The following is a 22,583-nucleotide window of genomic DNA, read 5'->3' as shown; positions in this document are numbered from 1 at the left end:
AAGTTTAGTGGTGCAAGGCTGCAGGCGGTGTCAAAGGAGTGAACATTGTTATTGGGGAGCTTTGGAGTCACTTTGGTAGCCCTAGGTTCAAGGAAGATGCAAGTCTCAATAGCACAGCTAGTCGCCGAGAGTTCAAGTCAGGCTCCAGACAGCAAAGCAGCCCTTCCAGGTACAGCAAAAGAAATTGCAGTTTGTACAGTAGGTCACAGCATAAGGCAATCCTCTGAGGGTCCTTTCACAGGTCCAGGTTTGAACCGATGAGTGATTATCTGAAGTAAAATGTTTATACCCTGGTGCCCTTCTTCTTGAAGGAGAGAGGAGCTTCTAGATAGTGTCTTTTGAGTGTACGGTATTACCTGACTCCGCTACCCTGGCTCCAGGTTGGCTGCAGTTAGGATGTGGAGGTGATAGGTCCTTTGTGTGAAGGTAGAGTACACCCTATGCAGTTACAAGTTGGGCTGTGCTCAGCTCCTCATCCCTTTCTTGCCAGCAGTTTGCCTACTCAGGCACACTTAAATCCTCTAATGTGTGACTGTGTAGGAGGAGTTCACAAAGTCTAATTGTCAGTTACACCCACTTGTGTGACCCAAGACAGGCTGCAGGCACAAAAGAGCTAAGGGAAGGAAAATGCCAGCTTTCCAAAAGTGGCATTTTCAAAATTGTAATAAAAATCTGATTTTACCATTAAATAGTGTTTTTCAGTACAATTCCAAAGACACCAAACATGAACTTGCCACCTGTTCCCAATTGGAAATTACAGCTTATTAAATGCAATAAGGAATCTCCAATTTTATTCTATGGGAGGGGTGGGCCTCACTGTAGTGAGAAATTAATGAAGGCATTTTAACTACCAGGACAAGCAAAACTAAAACGTATATGTCCAATCTTCATTTATAAGGCACTCTGCCCTACGGACTGCCTAAGGCGTACATGTAATAATGCGTTTTGTAATAAAAAGGGAGTTTAGGGCTTGGGCACAAGGTTTTATTGGCAAGTCAACATGGCAGTTTAAAACTGTATTCAGGCTGCAGGGATTCACCTGTAGCATTTAATTTACAGACACTGGGTATATGGTATAGCACTCTACAATGGACTTACAAGTAAATTATATATTGCAATCTGGTGTAAGCCAATCAAACCATGTTCAGGGGAGTGAGCACTGAAACTTTAACAATAGTTAGCAGTAGTACATGCACAGAGTCCTAAGGCCAACAAGCATAAGTCCAGCAAAATAGAAAAAGATAGACAAAAGGTTTTGTGAGAGGACAACACTAAGGCTGGCAGGTCTAACAGGGACAAGCAAGGTTACTGCTTCCTCCCAAGTGACAAAATGTTATAACTCAATGCAGAAGACCATTGTATGAACTATATCGCAATGAGTGAGGATTCTGAACTCTCCTAGTTGCTCTCTAAGAACATAATGAATACATCACAACTGACACAATAAATACATCACAAACCTGAAAGATAAAGAATTGGATAGGCCTCTCATATTGTTTTTTGAGAATAAGATCAATTTGGTAGTGTTGACAGTGTGGTAGCTCATATGCTTGGTGTATTCAGTTCCAACGTCTGTTTTGATATTTTTGCTCCATACGATGCATATATTTTTTTTTGGTTTGTCCCTGGACATTCACTTAGCTACCCGTCTGTGCTCAAGGTGTTTCAAAAATATGACAGATGCAGACTTCAAGGCAACATTAATGCATAGAATGAGGCAGTAGAATGTATACAGGACTCACCTGCTATTCCCTTGCGGCAGTCCTGGCCTAGACCAAGGCTTTTGCGGGGAAAGGCAAAGCACATACCTTTGGTACTTAATCAGTGACAGTCAATAAATATTCAATTTTGTGGATGTTTATAATGAATTTGTACAAGAAAATAGCCCTCTGCCGGAAGAACAAAGAAATAGAATTTGGTAAGAATTGGTACGTGGAAGTAGGCAACATACAAAGATAATTTAAAACCTATATCATAATAGAATATTCAGCCACTGTGACGGTGAATCCAGCAGAGACCAGAAACATGCACACTGTAAAAACAGCTCCTCTAGGTGCAGGTGAAAATCCTGAGAGTTTGCTCTGCTCTGTGACAGCACAACAGAGAAAAAGTGGCGGTTTCAAAATGCTTCTACATTTTTCTGTTCAGGGTGACTCTTTGAGTTTTGAGAGTGACCAGAAACGTTTCCCATGGCATATGAAGTGTGTGACTCCCTAGGAAGTCACTGCAAAATACTATGTCCCCGCAAAAACGGTGTTCTCAGAGAGTACACTAGCTGTATGTCATTTCGTAGTTAGTACACCGGATGTACACTAGACCTGGGAGAAATTTGTTCTCCCAGTGTAATTTGAGTAATTTTGGGAATCGTGTTCTGTGTGTACCTGAAATTCATGAAAATACGCCATTATGCCTTTGCATAATTTGTGGTAAGAATTTACACGAACAAGCCATTGAACAAGCCATTGATGGTAAAAATGTATTGCACACGAACAGGAACAATGGAATGTGAGCAGCTGTTGATGATATTGCTTTTGTTTTTGCACTTTTCTTTAGCATCAACAGTATCTTCTTGTCAAAAATTGACACGATGCTGCACTGCATACTAAAATATAGCACAAAATGGATTCGCATTTAGCTCAATTATGTTTAATTTTGCAGATATTTCACATAATTACACAAAAACAAATTATTATTTGAGATATATCGGCCCACACTCCCATGAAAATCAAGGAATGCCTTCTTGAAATTGCAAGGAAGAAATATGTTCGTCCGCAAAATGTGTTTTACAGAAGAGGCATTGGCCCCTTTTGTAATAAGAAATCGCCCAAGCAAAGAAAAAAGTGGGCAAAAATGCAAAGTGTCCCTGTAGGCACTACCCTAATGTGACCCAAGGGCTTTGAAAGGAGTGTCCAAAAATCATTGCAGTCTAATGTACATCCACCACTTATAGAGACCAGGAATCCACAAACAAGGATTGCACAGGTAGGCAAAACACTGCATTGTTTAAGGAAAAACGAGTCCCTGAAATGGTGACAGATGAACAATTAAAGTGGTGCAGACGTTTAGGCCCTCATTACAAGGGGTGCAATTTCACCCTGAGTAGTAATGCCCGCAATTATAATTGCCTGCAGCTCGGATTTGTTGGGTCTGCAAACTCTGGACAAGATCAGACACCAGAACTGTCTTTGCGTGTGAGTGATTGCATGTAAGAATGGTGAAGTGAGTGCGTGTCTGCATGTCAGTGTGATTGTTGTAAGAATGTGTGTGAGCATGTCTGGATGTATGCGTGTATGAATGTGTGTTTGCCAGTGTGTCTATGAATGCGTGTATGCAAGTGTGAGTGATTGGGTGTATGCGTGGTGTGTGCCTGATGTGTGTGTGTATGGGGGGTGTCTGAGGAACAGAGGGGGTGGGTGTGTGAGGATCGGAGGGGTGGGGTGTATGTGTGTGAGGATCAGAGGGGAGTATTTGCATGGAGGAAGGGGTGGGGTGTCAGGTGAGTGTTGGGGGTGGGGGAGCCACCTACCAGTGACAGGGAAGGAATTCCCTGTCACTGGTAGGGCCTACCGCCATGGTTTTTGTGGCATAGCTAATGCCACGAAAACCATGGTGGTGGACAGGCTCATAATGCCCCCGGCAGTACTATGCCGGTTGCCAGGCTGGAGATACACATCTCCGGCCCGGTGGTTATAGCCAATCTCATAATGTGGTGGTATGTACCGCCAGCCTGTTAACACTCACTGCTGGGGTCATAATGACCCTCTATGTTCACTAAGTACTTTTAAACTGAATATCAGCATTTCTAATGATTCGACTTTTGTTGCTCTTGTATGATTTTATTTATCAAAATGTACTCTATGATTTTCTTGTGTTGTATTTCCACTTTGTTACTGTTTTTGTGCTACATAAATACTTTACACATTGCCTTTAAGTTAAGCCTGACTGCTTTAGGCAAGCTACCAAATGGTTAAGCACAGGTTAATTAATGACTTTTGTGGTGCACCATAACAAGAACTGTGGTTGTTGCCTGACTGGGGCTTACACCACTGTCAAACAATAACCTAATTTCTTACTGGTATCATGTTTAGTCAATACGTTGTTTCATTTTACTTTTAAAGAGTCACAACATGACATATGTGGTCGTTTTGTGTCTCTGATTTCTCTTATTTTGTGTTTCTCTATATGGCTATAGTTAATGTGGTGTTTTGGAGTAGCCTCATGGTAGGAAGTACAACACACAATAATAAATTAACAAATAAACACATATTTAATACATGTTCAGTTTGGGTATTTGCATATTAGCTTCAGTCATGTCACACTATAAACTATGAAACATGTAAACACATTCAATAAAAGTACTTTAGAAAATGTAAATTGCATAGCAACTTCTTAGATGTTATCATGCACCATCAATAACAACCAAATGTCAGCAACAAATACTCATTAACAAATTTGTAAGGCTACAATCTTTTCTTATACATAACAAAGCGAAGGAACGCTTAGATTTACACTTCTCTGTAAAAATTTAAAAACAAATGCAGTTTTTGGTCATGCAAAATGTGAGTACACTCAAAATAAGGAATGTACTTTTCTGTTACAGGCATAGGGGTGTACACTGAAAAAGCCTTGATCAGATATCATATGCAGGGTTTTTACACAATGTGTTTAGAACACAAAAGTTAAAGTTGAATTAATGAACATAAAACAGCAATTGATTTTATTAGTTTATATATCCTTAAATGTGTGAACATGTATAGTCAAATAGCACCCAAGTAAAATTAAAATCCCCAACAGTAAAATATGAAAAAGACTTATGTAGGAAGAAGAATGTTCATATTTTGAAATGGAACTATTCTAATAATGTAGATGTTAAAAGGAATGACCTTCATAATTGGCCAGTAAAAGGTTGATATTACTGCAATCCACACTATACTAGACATCAACCTATGACTGAAAGTCAAAGTTCATTAACTTCAACATATTACTTGGCTGTGCCTATGCCAGATGGATAACCATTTTGAAATATGTGCTCAAGTATTCTTTAACTATTTAGTAAATAAGTGGTAAGAAACAATGCCAAACTAAATATGAAAGGATTGGAACAGCCATTCTTTCTGATAAGAGCACACCCACTTGCTTAAAATGCCTCCCATCAAGAGACAAATAAAATCCCTTATCCAAAAATGCACTCAAGAACTAAGGCGGTCATTCTGACCGCGGCGGGCGGCGGTCGCCGCCCGCCATGCGGTCACCGCCGAATGACTGCACCGCGGTCAAAAGACCGCGGCGGCCATTCTGGCTTTCCCGCTGGGCCGGCGGGCGCCCGCCAAAGGAGCGCCCGCCGGCCCAGCAGGAAAGACCCTGCAACGAGGAAGCCGGCTCCGAATGGAGCCGGGTGAGTTGCAGGGGTGCGACGGGTGCAGTAGCACCCGTCGCGATTTTCACTGTCTGCTAAGCAGACAGTGAAAATCTTTGTGGGGCCCTGTTAGGGGGCCCCTGCACTGCCCATGCCAGTGGCATGGGCAGTGCAGGGGCCCCCAGGGGCCCCACGACACCCGTTCCCGCCATCCTGGTTCTGGCGGTGTAAACCGCCAGAAACAGGGTGGCGGGAAGGGGGTCGGAATTCCCATGGCGGTCCTGGGCCAGGGGAAAACCGGCGGGAAACCGCTGGTTCCCCTTTTCTGAACGCGGCTTTACCGCCGCGGTCAGAATAGCCCAGGAAGCACCGCCAGCCTGTTGGCGGTGCTTCCGCTGCCCTCCGCCTTGGCGGTTTCAAACCGCCAGGGTTGGAATGAGGGCCTAAATCTTTTAGTGGCCCTTAATCCTTCAAGAGGAAAGTTGAAACCTTATTTAGCCTGTTTACAAGAGTACCTTTCAGAAGATATTATTAGAATGCAATTTGACCTCATTGTAGACCAAATTGCAACTTACTAAAGGAGATTTTGCTTTTATCAGATATGATTTATTTGAAGTTTATTATTTCATGCTGTAACGCTGTGTAACTGACTATGCTATATTAAACTACTAATAGCAATAAATGCATGAGCAAATACATGAATACATAAACAAATAAAAACACACATAAAAAAATAAAACAATCTCACATCTAACTCATAATAAGACAAAATATTGGACATGATTTTTACACTAGGACATGGCAAACCTACTGCCGAAAACATAATTTAAAAAGCAAACATTTAAACTCTTTGAAAAATTTAAATCTGACCCAAGGAATGCTATGTAAAGGAAGCACAGTTATTATTAAAACTACATAAAGTAATCAATGTACTGCTTCATGGAAATGCAATCCCAGTCCTGAACACAAACATTCACTGACACAAACAAAGAAATAGTGGTGTGGTAATGGTGAGATATTAGTTTTCTTAAAAAACAAAATGAAAATATCATTTTTTAAACCAATTTTCAATAAATGTAATGGGCGAAGAATTATGTAAAAGGACTAAGTGAAGTTAAATGAAGAGTGTTATGCACTGGAGGTTAGTCTGAGAGTTTAAGAGTGTCATATAATTTAAAGTTGTAAACGCACAGGGTAGTTCATCAAATTTTTAGAGAGGACCTATTACCAACAGAAGTGCAGTGAACCAATACTAAAACTTTCATGTGTAAAGTCAGTGGGCTATTCCAAGGTAATTAATTAGTAGCCAATGACAGTGCGGAGGTGGAAGAAACACCACACTTAAAGGAAAATGATATATGGTGTTAGCTTGCTAATAAAATCCTAATAAAAATAATTTACTGAGTGATTCTCTACAGGATGATGATTTCAAAAATTATCCAAATAAGAAAAAAACATTCACACTAGATTTTATACTGTGCACATTGTGAAGTGATGACAAATAGAGAATAATGGGTTATTAAAATGTTAATGGGAGGAAAAACCAAACATCTGTTGGCTAGATGCATATTAGTTACATGATTTTAAAAAAGTACAGAAACATAGTTATAGAAGATGCACCTGATTCATCATCTGTAGCTAAGGTGAGAACAAAGATTACTTTTCATAGAATCTCAGAAATGTGAGCCATGTCTGCTAAAATGCTTTGAAGTCTGGAAAATGGCTCTCTGATTCTCTTTAAATCATAGTGGTAAGGGCTTACTCCAGCAGTTGTGGAAGTTAAGACAACTATTTACTATATACAGGAAATATAGTGAAGTATACAAATCCAGAAAGCTTCATAGAAGTCACAAAAAAGTACAATAATGTAGTGAGACTGCACATCTCTGATTTGCTTAAACGTTCCTGTTTTCTGACACCATGATACTTTTCTTAAACAAAATATTTGGTTTTGTTTGCAGAGATGCAGAACACATGGGAGTGCACAGTGGAAAGGAAATATTTCAGCAACCCTTATTCTTTCATGAATCGGTAGTCGGCATGGCAGGACATGGTGGCTATCTTGCAGAACAGTGAAAGCATGCTTTCTTGTAATGCACAGCATTACTGAGCACTGAGGGTATGCCAGGGCCAAGGTTCATTGGCCACAGTCACTTACCTGATGTGGTATTTCACACCGACCCAGGCATAGTACAGAGAGGAACACTGATTTCACTTCACTGTTGATGCTAGAAGTTAGCAGCTCTAAACAATAACCAACATAGTATACGGTATCCTTGTGTACCATCTCACAGTGTCATGAAAGATCAGTGAAATCCAACTGCAAAAAGAATTGCTCAACAAAGAAATCTAAAAAAGGGTTAACACGTTTATATTTTCTTTTCCAGGATCTCCCAAATGTCTCCATTCCAGGAGTGTGTAGATCGCCAGTCTAGTTAGATATGGATTTTGACAGTCATCAGTCAAACAGCCGTATTGCTATCAATATAAATGGTTTGGAAATGGTAACTTCAGCCATTGGCTTTCTTTGACCAGCCTGTCAATAATGTCTTTCCTCAGCTCTGTTGGGTATTGAGCTCTTTCCCAATCTTCTTCGCTGTTTGGATGTACCCTTCTGCCTCCATTAGAGTACTTGCAATTAACTGCCTGAGGAACTATTTTACATCTATAGGCACATCTGTTTGCTTCTACTTCAAGGACTCTGTTCTGTGTCTTACCATGTGACAATGCTGTATGCATTAGCACGTGAAACCTAGACCTACTGCCTTTGTCAATGCTTGTTTTGTATGTCACGTTCTATCTGAAGTGCCAATTACTCCTTTATAAATTTAAGACTACAAATATCACATTGCAAAGAAAAATCCCAAACTATACAAACTACTCACACCTACGAGTCAGAAACTTAAATGATCTGTTTTCTCCCATGCAATAAAACTAAACAAGCTTCCCGTTATCCCTTGTGGTACTGGAGCTTTCTATGTATTTCGCTTCATTCGTTTTAATCCTTCTTTTGTATCAATGACTACTGCCACATTTAAATACTATGGAGCATATTTACAAGAAAGTGGTAGATCATAGATGATGCGCCACTTTTCTTGTGCCCCATTGCACCCCCCTAACAACACTATGTGTGCAATGTATTTACAATACGGCACACCATGGTACATGTTAAGCCAATAGCGTAAAAAATGTTGATGCTATTGTGGAGGTTTGGGGGATAGCACCGAAAAGTATGGGGCTAATCCACCAAAGTCAATGGAGACCCAGTGAATACACCTGTAGCACCACTTTAAAACCTGCCTAAGCAGGCATTACAAATGACGCTAAAAATACTGCACCATTTTTCTGTTCCTTCTAATGGAGGAACGCCCCCTTTGCATACATTATGACTGCCACAGGAATAATGTGGCGTAAGGGGTTACAAAGTGGCGCAATGCCTGCATTGCACCACTTTGTAAATATGGTGCCATAAAAATGCCTCCTTAACGCCACATTAGCATAAAAAAATAAGGCTAATGTGGTACAAGGAGGCACAAGGGCTTTAATATTCCCCTATTTGTATTGTCTGTTCTTGCTTTTGGTTTATAAAATGCGGTCACACAACTAGTGACAGTGTTTACTTCGTAACAAGAGCCACACGCCGGATACAAACAAACAAAGCAAACAATAAAAATACAGCTTGATTGAACAGTGTTACAAATAGCACCACTGACCTCTCATTTTCAAAAGAAACCTGCAAGCAAAAGGTGCCTGTGGCACTGGCACGAGTAAACCACACTCTTTCACAACACAGCGCAAACAGGCGGCGCAACACCACCAATGCGGCATTCCGTGCTGGAAAACAGATAGCACCATCCAGCACAATTTACTGAAAGCACATCTACTCTTTACTGTGCACCACAGTACTGCACACCGTTGGCTACCCCGAAATTAACAAAGCTTTAGGGGTATTTAGATTTTTTTGCGTTTAATTAGCAGCATCTTCTAGCATTTTCCCTTGCTGCAAATGCATAAAGGTCGCAGTAAAAAGATTCAAAAACTAATTTAATCCCATCTGTAGGCGAGCAAAAGGCTCAGAGTTTCTTTTGCGATTCCAATTCTTTCGCACTGCAAGCAAAGAAAAAATATCAAGTGATTCTTTTTATTCCCCCTATGAATAAACATCCTAAACTGAAATGATATGTGTGTAAAATGGAAAGGCTGGTACTGAGCTTTCATAAAACGAAGCCTAACTAGATTCATATTCTAATGAAATGGATAATGTTTCCTAGGAGACTTTCTCTGGATCAACCATTTGAATAAATGAATTAGCATTTGTAATGAGAAGATATGAAGTTCCCAAGCTGATGGTAGATGGGTCAGGAAATCTCAAAATTAAATACAGGCCCGCGTGAAATAGTGAATGTCTTCGACAGCATAGCGGGATCATAATGGCATATAGTCCCAGATTTAAGAACAATAAATGTGGAAATCTGAAAGACCAGGAATAAATGAACCAGAAGGGTATACTTCTGATGGTCAGAGCCTCAGCCAGTGACCAGTAGAGAGGTCGTAATGTCGTTCTAAAAAATACCTCGTTACTGGGATTCTTCAGCACCGTCTGCCCTGAAATCGACACTTTTTGTTCTCTGCAGAATATCCTGACCAGATGTTTCTGGATGACTGGCAGCACTGTTTTAAGAGTGCCCCGTGCAGTAGCGTTCAACAAAGCAGAACCTTGTCAGATCTCTACCTAATAGTGCAGTTAAGCCGCTTTTATCAAGAAGGGCTGGCGTTCACGAAGATGAAATCAGCCTACAAGCAAGTCTTTAGCCTTTTGTACTTTTTCACATTTTTATTCAACCCTATGAAAGAAACAGGTGAACTCAAGTCCACTGTGCACATCACTGGAGAAAACAGGTACATTAACAATATTGGAATTACATTACAATTGAACATTGTTGGATTTGCTCATGGTATATAAAAGAAAGCTGTAAACTCGACCTCAGCTGTAACAAATTAGAAACTTTATAAAACTCGGTCAAAGCCATCATTTAAATTGAACCAATACAAACATATAAACGTGAGAACTGTTACTGCTTTCAAACCGCTTAGCAGTAAACCTCATTTCATTCAGCAGCCCCGACATGTATTTTAAAGGAATACATGGATACGCTGACCCTAGCTTCTTAACCCAGAAAGAGGTATTCTATATAAAATAATGTAGCCACCCCATTATAATGATATTGCAAGTGAACGCTGACTTCCATAACCTTAAATAGGAACAAAGACAAAGAGACTGGGATTGGAGATTCGGTAGTAAATTTGACCTCTCCCCAAATATTTTCATTTTTCCCCAGTGTATATGTAAGACGGGAGATGGAATAGTAAATTAGCCCCTAAATACCACAATTAGATGCACTTATTTGAATATTTGGATATTTTTTTTTGCTGTCATAGACTATGTCATGAGTGTTGTAATATGTGGGAGTCATCAACAGTGTAAGGTGAGTCCCGAAAACCTAACCGCACACATATCTATACATTTTTAACCTTAATTTCCCAGAAACGTCTGGACAGATTTACATCAAATGATTATTTTTTTAATGTGAATTTATTGATGTTGAATTGATTAAAGACATAACATTTCAGCATAAGTAGCAAATATGAAACATAAATCAATATTTCACAAAGAAGGAAAATATCAAGTTTGTGATCCCCCTTTGGATCATCAAACTCCCTGTTCCCAGTGAGCCAACATGACACATATGCTTTTGCGTCACACAAGACCTTAATCATGGAAACCACATGGTTGCACACAGCTCTAGGGTTTTGTCTCATACAAGAAATTAATCTCGGAAACCACATGGCAGCACACATTTCTAAGGTGCTTAGAGCTAAAAGTGCTTCCTAGCAAATCATTGCTGCACTAGGCTAAGCTGATCCATGCTAATAAAGTGCAGCGCAGAAAAACAAGGTACTCCATACTTAATTGGATTGCTCGATGACAAAACACACACTTTATGAATAAAGATCTAGCTTTCTGAAAAATTGGTCTCATGGCACCCACCCCCAGACCCAATAGTTCCAACCCCTTTTTAAAATTGTTTTTCAGAGCCCACAGCAGTCCAGCGCCCGCATTGGCTTCCATAGGACTCTCAAAAATGTTTAACCCCCCACAAAATCCAGGTGAACAGGCTATCCTCACAATGCCCCTTTGTATCTTATTTTATTTGTATTTCCAGAACATGAGGACCGAGTCTTGGAGTCCAGTAATGGTGGCTGAAAAATATGTGTTCAGGTTTCAGCCAGCAAATAAGAGAGCAAGCTCCCGCAAGAGTTACAGGAGCCTCTCAGTCATGCAGAGGAGCTGATAGGAAAAAACCCCATGACCAATTGGATTGAGCTATTTTTTTAAGTTGTAGCCCACAGGGCACAGACAGGAGTCCCACAAGCTCAACGGTCCAGATATCTATACATTGTGAACCCTAATTTATCACACACAACTGAACAGAGTTTCACCAAATCACAAAAAATGATGCTTTCTGGGTCAACATCTACTTTTCTGATAAATTTGGAAAAATTCTCAGCCGTTTGAGGTGCTATTCAAAAATCATTTTGGGACCATTCTTTTTCTCGGCCCTCGCTTGAAGCATCACCCTGAAACTTTCTTGAAATAACCAAAGGAGGATAAACTTTTTATGGAAAGATTAATGAAGATTTGCCGAATGGTGCCAAAGTTAATAGCAAAATGAAAAATCAGTTTCATATGGCAACTATGCCCTAACTATAACTACAGAGAGATGGCTGCCACTGTCACAGACACACACACACACACACACACACACACCCCTATCTATTTATCTATCTATCTATCTATCTATCTATCTATCTATCTATCTATCTATCTATCTATCTATCTATCTATCTATCTATCTAAGCATATATACACATAGGTCTATATATATATATATATATATATATATATATACGTATATATATATATATATATATATATATATATATATATATACACACACACACACACATATACATACATGTACATATACATCAGTATATATGTATTATTGAAATCATTAATGTTACAGTTAGATTAATTTGAAAATTATAATAAACTTTCAAACCTTTGCTAAGTATCTATTAACATTTAAATAATGTATAAATATATTTTTATAAATGTTAATACCTAATATGCTATAGCATTTTATTTTCTTACCTACAGATTTGAAATAAATGCATACACATATTTCACATTAATATATTATAATAAACTGTTTATCGTTTTTTTTCAATTTAATAAAATTAAATATTTTTTCCAATACTTAAGCATAGTGAGAGTTCTGTCTTTGTGGCAGAGACCTATGTGTGTAAATTAACAAGTAGTATCTTTACACTTGTAAATCCTTGTGTGTGAGGTCCAACTACGGAGGTGAGGGGGAAGGCATTTAAATATGTACATAGGAGCAATGTTTTAATGGTTAACAGCAAAAACGTGACATTTCTTACTAGGAGCACTAGTAGATTGGCACATTACTAAATTTACATTTAGCAGTTCCTATAGCACTGGGTATAGGAACTGGACTTCTGACCTTACCAAATCAGGACACTTCTGGACCTGAGGACATTCTGCCAGGAAGAATGACGTGTGTGCTGAAGGGCCTTTCAATCAGTTATAATTCTGTTGGCCTTTGTTGGACTCCTTCTTTGCCATGCCTGCCCTGCTGCCGTCTTTGCCTGGGAGTGAGAAGGGGTGGACCTGCATCTCTACATCCCCAGAACCAAAGTGACTCTAAGGACTTGCTGGCTTTCCTCCTGTTCTGAAGTCTCAGGGACATCAAAAACTTCACTCAATCCTGCTACAGCTTCTGGACTAAGCCAACTTTGAGTCCTTCCCTGCCAAGTGGGTAAATCAAGTCCTGGGCCCTTGGAAGTGGGTGCTGTGGCTGTTTGTATGACAACCCATGCATCACTATCACTGTGCAGGTCAGAATTGCTGCATTTTTTCTCAGCGCCAATGCAACACTGTTGCCGCTGAAGACAAGCACATTACAGAGCTGACTGTGTGACCCAGAATCAACTCTTAACCACCAGCCTCCAAGCATCACCTTAGCATTGCAGGCTGAGCGGCTCAAGGGTCAACGCCACTCCACTGCTCAATTCAATTACATTTATTTATTGAAACTCCAAAGAGGTCCACATACACAAATAATTAATCAAATACAATACAAAAATACTCCACTGCTCAATTCAAGTCAATTTATTTATTTCATGATTTGCAACTCCAAAGTGGTCCACATACACAAATAAATCATCAACCACAATACCTAAAATGAGAATACAATCTAAAATAAAATATGAAAGATGGGTTATCTGTAAAATTCAATACATCCAAGCCACTGCCCAACAAACCTGTATTACAGTGTTGTTACTGTTCAGTGCTTTGATATATAAAAAGCAACAATCCTAAGAGAATAACGTCTATAAAGTGTCTTCGATTCTCAACCCCTCTAGCCTATTTCACAGTGCTAATCCTTTAAAGTGCATTGCAATGTGTAAAAGAATAGTGCAATTAGGAAATACATTCTTGTTACACCCCCCAAATAATAATAACATCAATATATATTTAGACATGACTTAAAAAACCTTGAAGGCCCTAAATCAGAGTATTTCATTTGGTGGTCTATACAAAGATTCCAAAACCTCTACCGCTGAGTGAGTATCAAAATTCAAGAAAAGAGGTTTAGATCGTTTTCCTCAAAATAGCTGAAGAGGGACAGACAAATAACATATGCTTAAAATCCTTAAAAAATGGGTTATCTGTGAAATTCGATACATCCAATTCACTGCACAGCAGACTTATATTACACTGTCATTACCACACCGTTCTTCGGTTTATAAAGTTCATCAGTCCTAGGATAATAACTTCTATAAAGTGCCTTTGAATCACAACCCTGCTGGCTTATTTCGCAATACAATTCCTATAAAGTGTAATGTGCAAAAAGACGGTTCATTAGGAGAATACATTCTTATTACAACCACCAATGACTGAAAAAATCAAAAAAGATTTAAGAAAGACTTAAAAAACTTAAAAGTCCTAAAACAGAATATTTCATTCAGTGGGTTATACATTGATTCCAAAACCTGTCCTGCTGAGTGAATGTTAAAATTCAGATAAAGTGGTTTCCACCATTTGTTCCTCAATGTAGCTAAAGAGGAAAAAAAAAAAAACATGCTTGAAGTTCTGCACCTCCAACTGACAGAAATCACAGATGTTCAAAGATCCATCCCAACTGGGGGCTAATTCTTTGAGTGGCAATCTATATAACCTCAACAAAATGTAAAAGTGTCTTACCCCATGTGGTTGATTCCAGGATAGATGTGGGTGGGAATGTTTAAAGATCACTGATTTGGTTAGTGCCACAAGTCTCCTCTTTTGGCAACAGAACTCAATGTCCAACACGAAACCTTTACCCCTAATAGCATCTTTTAGGCTCTTTTTAAATAAAAGGGGTGGTTGGGATAAGATAAGATCAGAGTCAAACTCAAGCTGTTGCAAAGCAAGGTTACAAGTTCTAAAGACCTGGGTTTTTCTCTTAGCGTATCAAACATTTCTTTGTTTGGTAAATGTCTTAGAGTCTGCACTGTGTACTAGGCAAAAACCCTCTTGACCACCGCCGCTAGGCCCTGTACATAAACATTCTTAATTTGTAATTCAAGCCTTAAGGCTGCCACAGATGCCGAGTTGTTACAGGAAACCAAAGGCCAGATTTGTGGAAAAGTGTCGCAGAGCAGTGCTGCACCAAAATTGGCAGCGCCGCGCTGTGTCACATTAGAAACTCAAGGATGCACTGTATTTAAGTGAATACGGTGCCCCCCTGTGTTGTTCCCATGCTGGTGCTAAATTTAGTGCCAGCGCCAATGCAGGCATCCTTGCACCATTGTGCAAGGATGTCTCCATTGAAGGGTGTGATTAAATCACTAATGGCACTTTGGCACTTCTGTGTGTGCTGCACAATGCAGCGCACACAGAAGTGCCAAAGCATCATTTTCAAATGATTGTTTATGTGCAGGAAGGGACACCTTCCTGCACATAATCAATCATTTCTGGCATTTTGCTCTTTCTGTGCATGCTGCAGAATGCAACACACATAGAAAAAGCAAAAAAACAAGAAGGATTAAAAGTATTCCTCCTCGTTGTGCCCTGCTAACTCCACCCCAAGGGGAGGCATTAGATTTTGGCGCTGCATCGGGTTAACGAAATTTCATAAATCTGAGGCAGCCTCAAAATACAATGTGTGTTGCTGAGGCATGCCCACAGCAACACCCATTGCACGCCCCTTCCCCGCACAGTTCTGGGCGGGAGGGGGCCATATTTACAAGGTGATGTTAAGCTACAAAAAGTGGCTTAACGCCACCTTGTAAATACGGCGCAGTGATTAGCAGCACAGGAGGGTCAAAATAAGTGACACTCCTGTAGTGCTACGGGCCCATAAATACGCCCCCAAGCATCTTAAAATCCACCCTTCTATCTTATTTAAAAACTCCCATATGGAAATCTCTATACATTCTGTGGCTGGGATCTTTGCTTGATACACGGTCAGTAAATGAGTAAAATGGTGCTGACCAACTGCATTATAAAAGGCCAGCAAACCGTGTGCCTGAGAATGAGCCTTACTGACATTATTACGTATATGATCTTGGTCACTGAGTGAACAGGATAAGGTTTTCACCAGAAAGCATTACGGCCCATATTTATACTTTTTGACGCAAAACTGCGCTAACGCAGTCTTGCGTCAAAAAAATTAGCGCCGGCTAACGCCATTCTGAAGTGCCATGCGTGCCCGTATTTAATCAATGACGTTAGCCGGCATTAGCCGCCGGCGCTGCCTGGTGTGCGTGGAAAAAAACGACGTACACCAGGCAGCGCCGGCGTAGGGGGATATGGGGCTTGGGCGTCAAGAAATGGGGCAAGTCAGGTTGAGGCAAATTTTTCGCCTCAACCCGATTTGCGCCATTTATTTTCACTCCCAACCCCCATAGAAATGACTCCTGTCTTAGCAAAGACAGGAGTCATGCCCCCTTGCCCAATGGCCATGCCCAGGGGACTTCTGTCCCCTGGGCATGGTCATTGGGCATAGTGGCATGTAGGGGGGCACAAATCAGCCCCCCCTATGCCACAAAAAAAAAGAAAAAAAAATACTTACCTGAACTTACCTTAATGTCCCTGGGATGGGTCCCTCCAGGCTTGGGTGTCCTCCTGGGGTGGGCAAGGGTGACAGGGGGTGTCCCTGGGGGCATGGGAGGGCACCTCTGGGCTCCTTCAGAGCCCACAGGTCCCTTAACGCCTGCCTTTTGCAGGCGCTAAAAAACGGCGCAAAAGCGGGCGTACGTCATTTTTTTTGACCCGCCCACTCCCGGGCGTGATTTTTGCCCGGGAGTGTAAATACGGCGCACATGCCTCGGAGTCACTTTTTTAGACGTGAACGCCTACCTTGCATCTCATTAACGCAAAGTAGGTGTCCACGCTAAAAAATGACGCAAACTCCATGGACTTTGGCGCTAGACGCGTCTAACGCCAAAGTATAAATATGGAGTTAGTTTTGCGTCGGAATTGCGTAAAAAAAAACGACGCAATTCCGGCGCAAACGGAGTATAAATATGCCCCTACGTTTTTACCCGCTCCAGGTTATGTTGACCCAGGCACCAAGAGAAATTATTTTTTTACATGATTTTTTCCCTAAAAAGCATACCACTTGAGACTTTAATGCATTCATTTGTAAGTGATACTGCTCGGTGTAATCGTTTAGGGCAGCCAGGTGCCTATTTAAACCTTTCAGGGTGAGGTCAATCACGACTATATCATCAGCATATATAAGGCAGGAGATAATGGCCTAATGCCAGCTGCTTCCGCTCCACTTCAGGGATCCAAAGCTCTGAACTTTTACTTTTTCAATGCCTATTTCAGTTCTCTAAAACTCCTTATCAGCTCTTGTCCAGCCCCTAACTTGCAAACTTGCAAAACTTTTGCGGAAAAAAATTAAAGACTCTGGGCTAAAAAACTATATGGACTGAAAAGCATGTGAAGCATGTGGAGTGACAAGCTGAAATTGCCAATGGGGCAGGAGCGGGGAAGGCTAGGTGGCTGAAAAATACTTATTGTTGATTTAGTGAGGATGGAGCTAAACTGCCATTGCCAGCCCCTTCTGGCCCCTCCTGGGGGGTGTCGCAGCATACCACAACGTACTGTACCATATCCCCACAAACGTCTCTGCCGGTGTTGGGTGTGGAGGCGTGGTGCAAGGCAGCAGTGCAAGTCAACCAGACAACAATGTCTGCGTCTGCAAGTCACCAGCAGTCGCCACAAGTCTCCTCAGGGTCGGGTCCAGGGTCTCCTTCGGTCTACTCCTCCTCAGGTGCGGTAGCGGGTGGGGACGAGATGCGGTAGAAGATCTTGGTTCTTGGTTCCAGCAGTGGTGTAAGCGTAGGATCTGGCTCTGCACTGAGCTCTGCCCCTTCTGCTTCTGCAACGTCTGCTACATCTCTCAGCATCAGGTTCATAAAATAGAAACCTCTCAAGGACTTTGCATTGATAACTGCACAGCCCGATGACAATACATCCCTGACTGCACAGTTGGGAACTGATGCATCACCTTCGCATCGGCCCTTCTGCTCCTCTCATTGAATCTTCAACGTCGATGTAACCCCCTACAAAAGGTACTTTTACAGTTGGACAAGGTTGGTCCCTGTAGCTAATTTGTGCTGCATCCTGGTCAACCTGAACATTTGGATTTAACTTGGTCTAATGCAACCAGACATCCCTGGTTAGCACTTTAGGCTTCTAAGTACTATATTTGCAGATATTTTTAAAACTTCATATCTCAAATTCTACTTATTGGACTTTTGTTGTTTTAGTCTTGTTTTACTCACAGAAATATAATGTATTTTTCTAACTTGTTGTGCAGTCTTTTTTGTGATGTTTTCACTGTGTTACTGTTTTGAATGTTGCACAAATACTTTACACATTGCCTTCTAAGTTAAGCCTGCCTGCTCTGTGCCAAGCTACCAGAGGGCGAACACAAGTTAATTTATGGCATGTAACTGAGTTACCCTGACTGGGATTGCAATTCCTGCTTGGACAGGGGGCATACCGCTGCCAACCAGTAACCAAATTCCTAACACTTACCAGAACGAATGCCCCTGTCAAGCACTGCTTTTGTCCTCAACATTACTCATGACATGTTCAATGAAGTCATTGACAACATCACTCATGACATCTCATTGAGTACATCACTGATTAAATCATCTATAATAGTGTTGCTGACATTACACTATGCAGAAGGGGTTCACTGCCTGTGGCTCAATGGGTACGGAGCCTGGACTACGGCCAGGCCTGACTGACAACTACTTTAGTGCATGGTCAAAAGATGTATGCAGTGGGCTTTCTCTATCTGGCAGGTTTCAGTGCAATGGGATGGTCATTGGTCAGAAAACCTTTATTGTGCATAGCGGAAGCCCATTAGTAGTGATGATCGGTCACCTGCAAAATATTTGCCAAAATGTGGGTGCAGGGCCTTTCCTTTTTTCAGTTGCCTTTAGGTTTTGCTTTTAAACTATAACTGCATTTTGAACTGTGATTTTACAGTCAATGTCTGTAATGTCTGTAATTGTCGATCACAAACCATATCCAACTGCTCTTGGCATGTATTCTGCAATTCACAGACAACTTCTCAGTGTACTGCCTTCAGCCATGTGTAGTGGGGTTGGCCACAGGGACTGGCATCTGGCCAAGCCCCGTGCGCAACTGGCTAGGGGCAGCCAACTTACAGTTAGTTTTACGTTTTTTAGACTCTGAAACTAAATTGTAGCTTTTGTAACAACCTTTTCTGTGTTTGTAATTGATTCCTGTCAACAGATGATTTGAACTTTCAATGGGAATCAAATTTTAAATAATAAACGTACTCTGTGAGGCTGTCAAAATATCTCCTGGAATGCTTTACGAGGTGAAGGTCAGAAAGTGTAATGATTACTCTATAATAATCCTTACCTGCGCTCAAGTATATATATTGTTTTCCACTTTGTGCAATAGGTTACAAATGTCTTCAGCTTAGGATCATTCTCGGGAGGTGAACTGTCTCCCTCCTCTGCTTCGTCTTGTCTTCTCCACTCTATGTAAATATGGAAAACCGTCTCTGAATGAATATCTCTGAGATGCTAGATAATCCCCGTGGTTCGAAACAACTAACAATCATTGTGAATCAGGTTCAGAATGTGGTTCACAAAGTGCAGCTGACTTTGGGAGCATTCACCTTCTCCCCTCGAAAGGTAGTAAAACATTTCCATGCCAGGAACTCGGTGGAGTGTTGCTTACTTTTACAGTGATTGATATTTGAACTACATCTTCATTTTGAACAGTTGTTGATGGAAGCTGTGAACTGAAGTCTGCAGTTTCTTGGCTCTGTTGTTGGGACATTGTCCTGTTAAAGATGTTGAGCTGACTGTTCTGAATATTCTACTCTGTTCAGAGTTGGACACAACTCCATGTCCTGCAAAGGGCTTACTCCTTTTTTGTAAAGGCTACAGATGTACAGGCCTGTAACCAATTAGATGCCACATTTCTTGTTTTTTGCTGTTTAAGAGTTTGCAGATTCCATGAAGATCCAACCATAGATGCAGTATTTCTGGACCGTACGTATTTCTCTGGCTTTATGGCTGTAGTGCAATGCAGAGCTGGTACCTCCTTTCCAAGTACCACAAATCCTTTTGTGAACTCTCTAACCTTTTTAAAAAGCTGTGTCTGGTAAGAAAACAAATTGTAGTCTATTGTTTGGAAGTATGGGTCTTCTAAACCTAAAACACCAAAGATATAGTGGTACATTTCAATTTTAAAGCCATGTGGTATTCTCAGTACTGGAAACGGGTAGCACAAAACCAGGCAGTGCTCAACCCACTCATGCCTTTTTTCAGAATCAGTGTGGATCTGTAAATCCTTAAGAGCCGGTGCAGGGATATGAATGGTTCCTGAGGATGTATTGTTTGAGTCAAATAATGCTGTGATATCTGACACAGTTCATTGAAATCCTTGTTATTGTACTGGACTGTAGCACAGGAGACTTTGCAGAGTTTTAGTGTGGTTTAAATTTTTTGGGAGTCAAGTAATTGGTATTCTTGCACTGACTATAGGACAAAAAGAACAGGCAACAAGAAATCCAGGGAAATCCAAAGAAAATGCTGAACTGGAAGATGCTCACATTGAAGAATCAAAGGTACAGCCTGCAGGTATCTTTTGGTATATCTATGATTGCACCATGTGAAAAACAAGTGTTGTCCTCAAAGTGCATGAATTTCACTTATTGTCAGAAGATGCACAGCAAAGGTGATTAAAGGAAACACGCCATTAGAACCTCATTAATGCACAAGCGTCTTAAACCTTGGAATGAACAGTAGAACCATGCTGAGAAGAGGAACAGGGACACCAAATGGGCAATGGCATTTTCTGGAGGAGGTTGCCTGAAAATATCCCACAGGAAGAGAGAATAATTTGCAACTAGCTTTGTGACTGTGAGATTGCATCACAACATAATCTATTTCTGTGAGCCATGTCTTAGAGCTTGCAAAAGCTTCCACACTGGAAATCTAGAAAAAAGTATAGTGTTTGTTGAATTTAACTCAGTTAAATTTAACACCATTTTGGTGTTTTACACAACAAATGCATGTTGTTTCTTTTGTAGGTTAGTCAGACTGAGAAAGAGTGAGTGAACGAGTTGGAGGCCCCAACCTGCAAGAGTTCTCAACATGGCCTGGTCTTTAGCCATGGACAAATCCTGTACTCAGTCATCACCTGTTGCATGCAGCCAACAGCTGGGCACAGACAGAGTTGGCTGCAATACCTGCCGAACATTAAAGACTTGCACTGAACCAATAACAAGTGGTGAATCCCTGTTAAACACAACTTTCAGCCATGTGCCGCTGGAGTTAGCTGCAAGGCAGGTCTTGTGCCAAACCCACCACAGGCAGCCAGCCAATCCTGCAGCACCCCCCACTACAAGATATCAAAGGTCAAAGAGGGTGGGAATTGGTCACCCTTACAGGGTTGGGCAAAAGATCCTGAGATTGTGGCCAACCTCTGCTGCTGCATACAGTTGAAAGCCGGGCTTTGGAGCATTCCTTGCCTACCAGCCAGCCAACCCCTTCTGCACATGGCCTAACTTGCACCTGTACTGCTGAAGTCATCCAACCTCTACTATGCATGGCCTTCAGCCCCATCATTGCCATGTGGATGTCAAAGGTGCACTCAATGATGGCTCAGGTACTTCGGTGAGTCCTGTTGTACCCCTGTTGAGGCTATGCAGTTGGAAGTAGGAAGCAGGCAAGGAGACAGGATTAGGGCATTCACAGCACCCTCTTCAAAAAACATTTTTGTAGAATGTAGGCTCAATGTAGGACCTTCAGACATTGTATACATCTTGACAAGCAATAGTAATCATAGGGATGTATAGTGACAGGGCATTGTTAATGGCGATCATATTTGTTTTTCTGTTCTCTGGGTAAAGGTGAGCCCCACTTTGAGTTATTAGCCATGTCACTGAAATATCCAGAAAACAACTGAGAAACAAGGTGGTGACTGTCAGAAGATGTAGCTAGTGTGTATAATCAGAGAAAAGCAGCTTTAGCATCAGAGAAGCAGTTTTCAGAAGTGCGAACAGTTTGAATGTTGATGGAGGGCCATTGAGTCCATTTTGGAACAGTTGTACCCTGTGGTGGGATAAAATGTGGGTGAATCTGGTGCCATCTAAAACATGAGGGAAGTGGGCAATGGCAAATAATTCTTTTACCGCCTGTTAAGTCAGAAGGTAAGGTATGGTGACAAACAGGGGCACTCGGCTAGAGATGCATCCCACTTTGGGGCACATTGGGAGGGCATCTAGGCCTACTATGTTACCCAACCAGTGATTAATTGGGGCCAAAAAGGGACCTTTGACTTCAAACAGGCAACTGCTGCATTAGCATCTGTGTCAAAAGACCTCCACAGTACACTTGCCCTCGCACTGCAAGAGTGAAGAGCTAGCTTTTTATGTTGCCAGTCTCTGTAATTAGTTTCTTTTGAAATATTTATTTTTTGACATGCAAAATACTTTTCCAATATTCCTCTATTTTCCCTATGTTTTCTTAGTGTTATTCTTTGTCTTCATTTGTTTATATAGGATAGTACTCTAGTATTAGTTGTGGG

At 41.1% G+C, this 22,583-nt stretch overlaps 1 protein-coding gene across 1 annotated transcript in view; it reads right to left on the bottom strand.

The window, feature by feature from the left end:
• The window catches only part of THSD7B (thrombospondin type 1 domain containing 7B), a 2,268,639-nt gene that overhangs the window by 1,455,133 nt on the left and 790,923 nt on the right, over positions 1-22,583 (bottom strand). The gene's annotated exons all lie outside the window — the stretch shown is intronic.

The sequence above is a fragment of the Pleurodeles waltl genome, chromosome 3_1 (genome assembly GCF_031143425.1).
Source record: "Pleurodeles waltl isolate 20211129_DDA chromosome 3_1, aPleWal1.hap1.20221129, whole genome shotgun sequence".
NCBI lineage: Eukaryota > Metazoa > Chordata > Amphibia > Caudata > Salamandridae > Pleurodeles > Pleurodeles waltl.
This window is presented reverse-complemented; position numbering and strand designations above follow the sequence as displayed.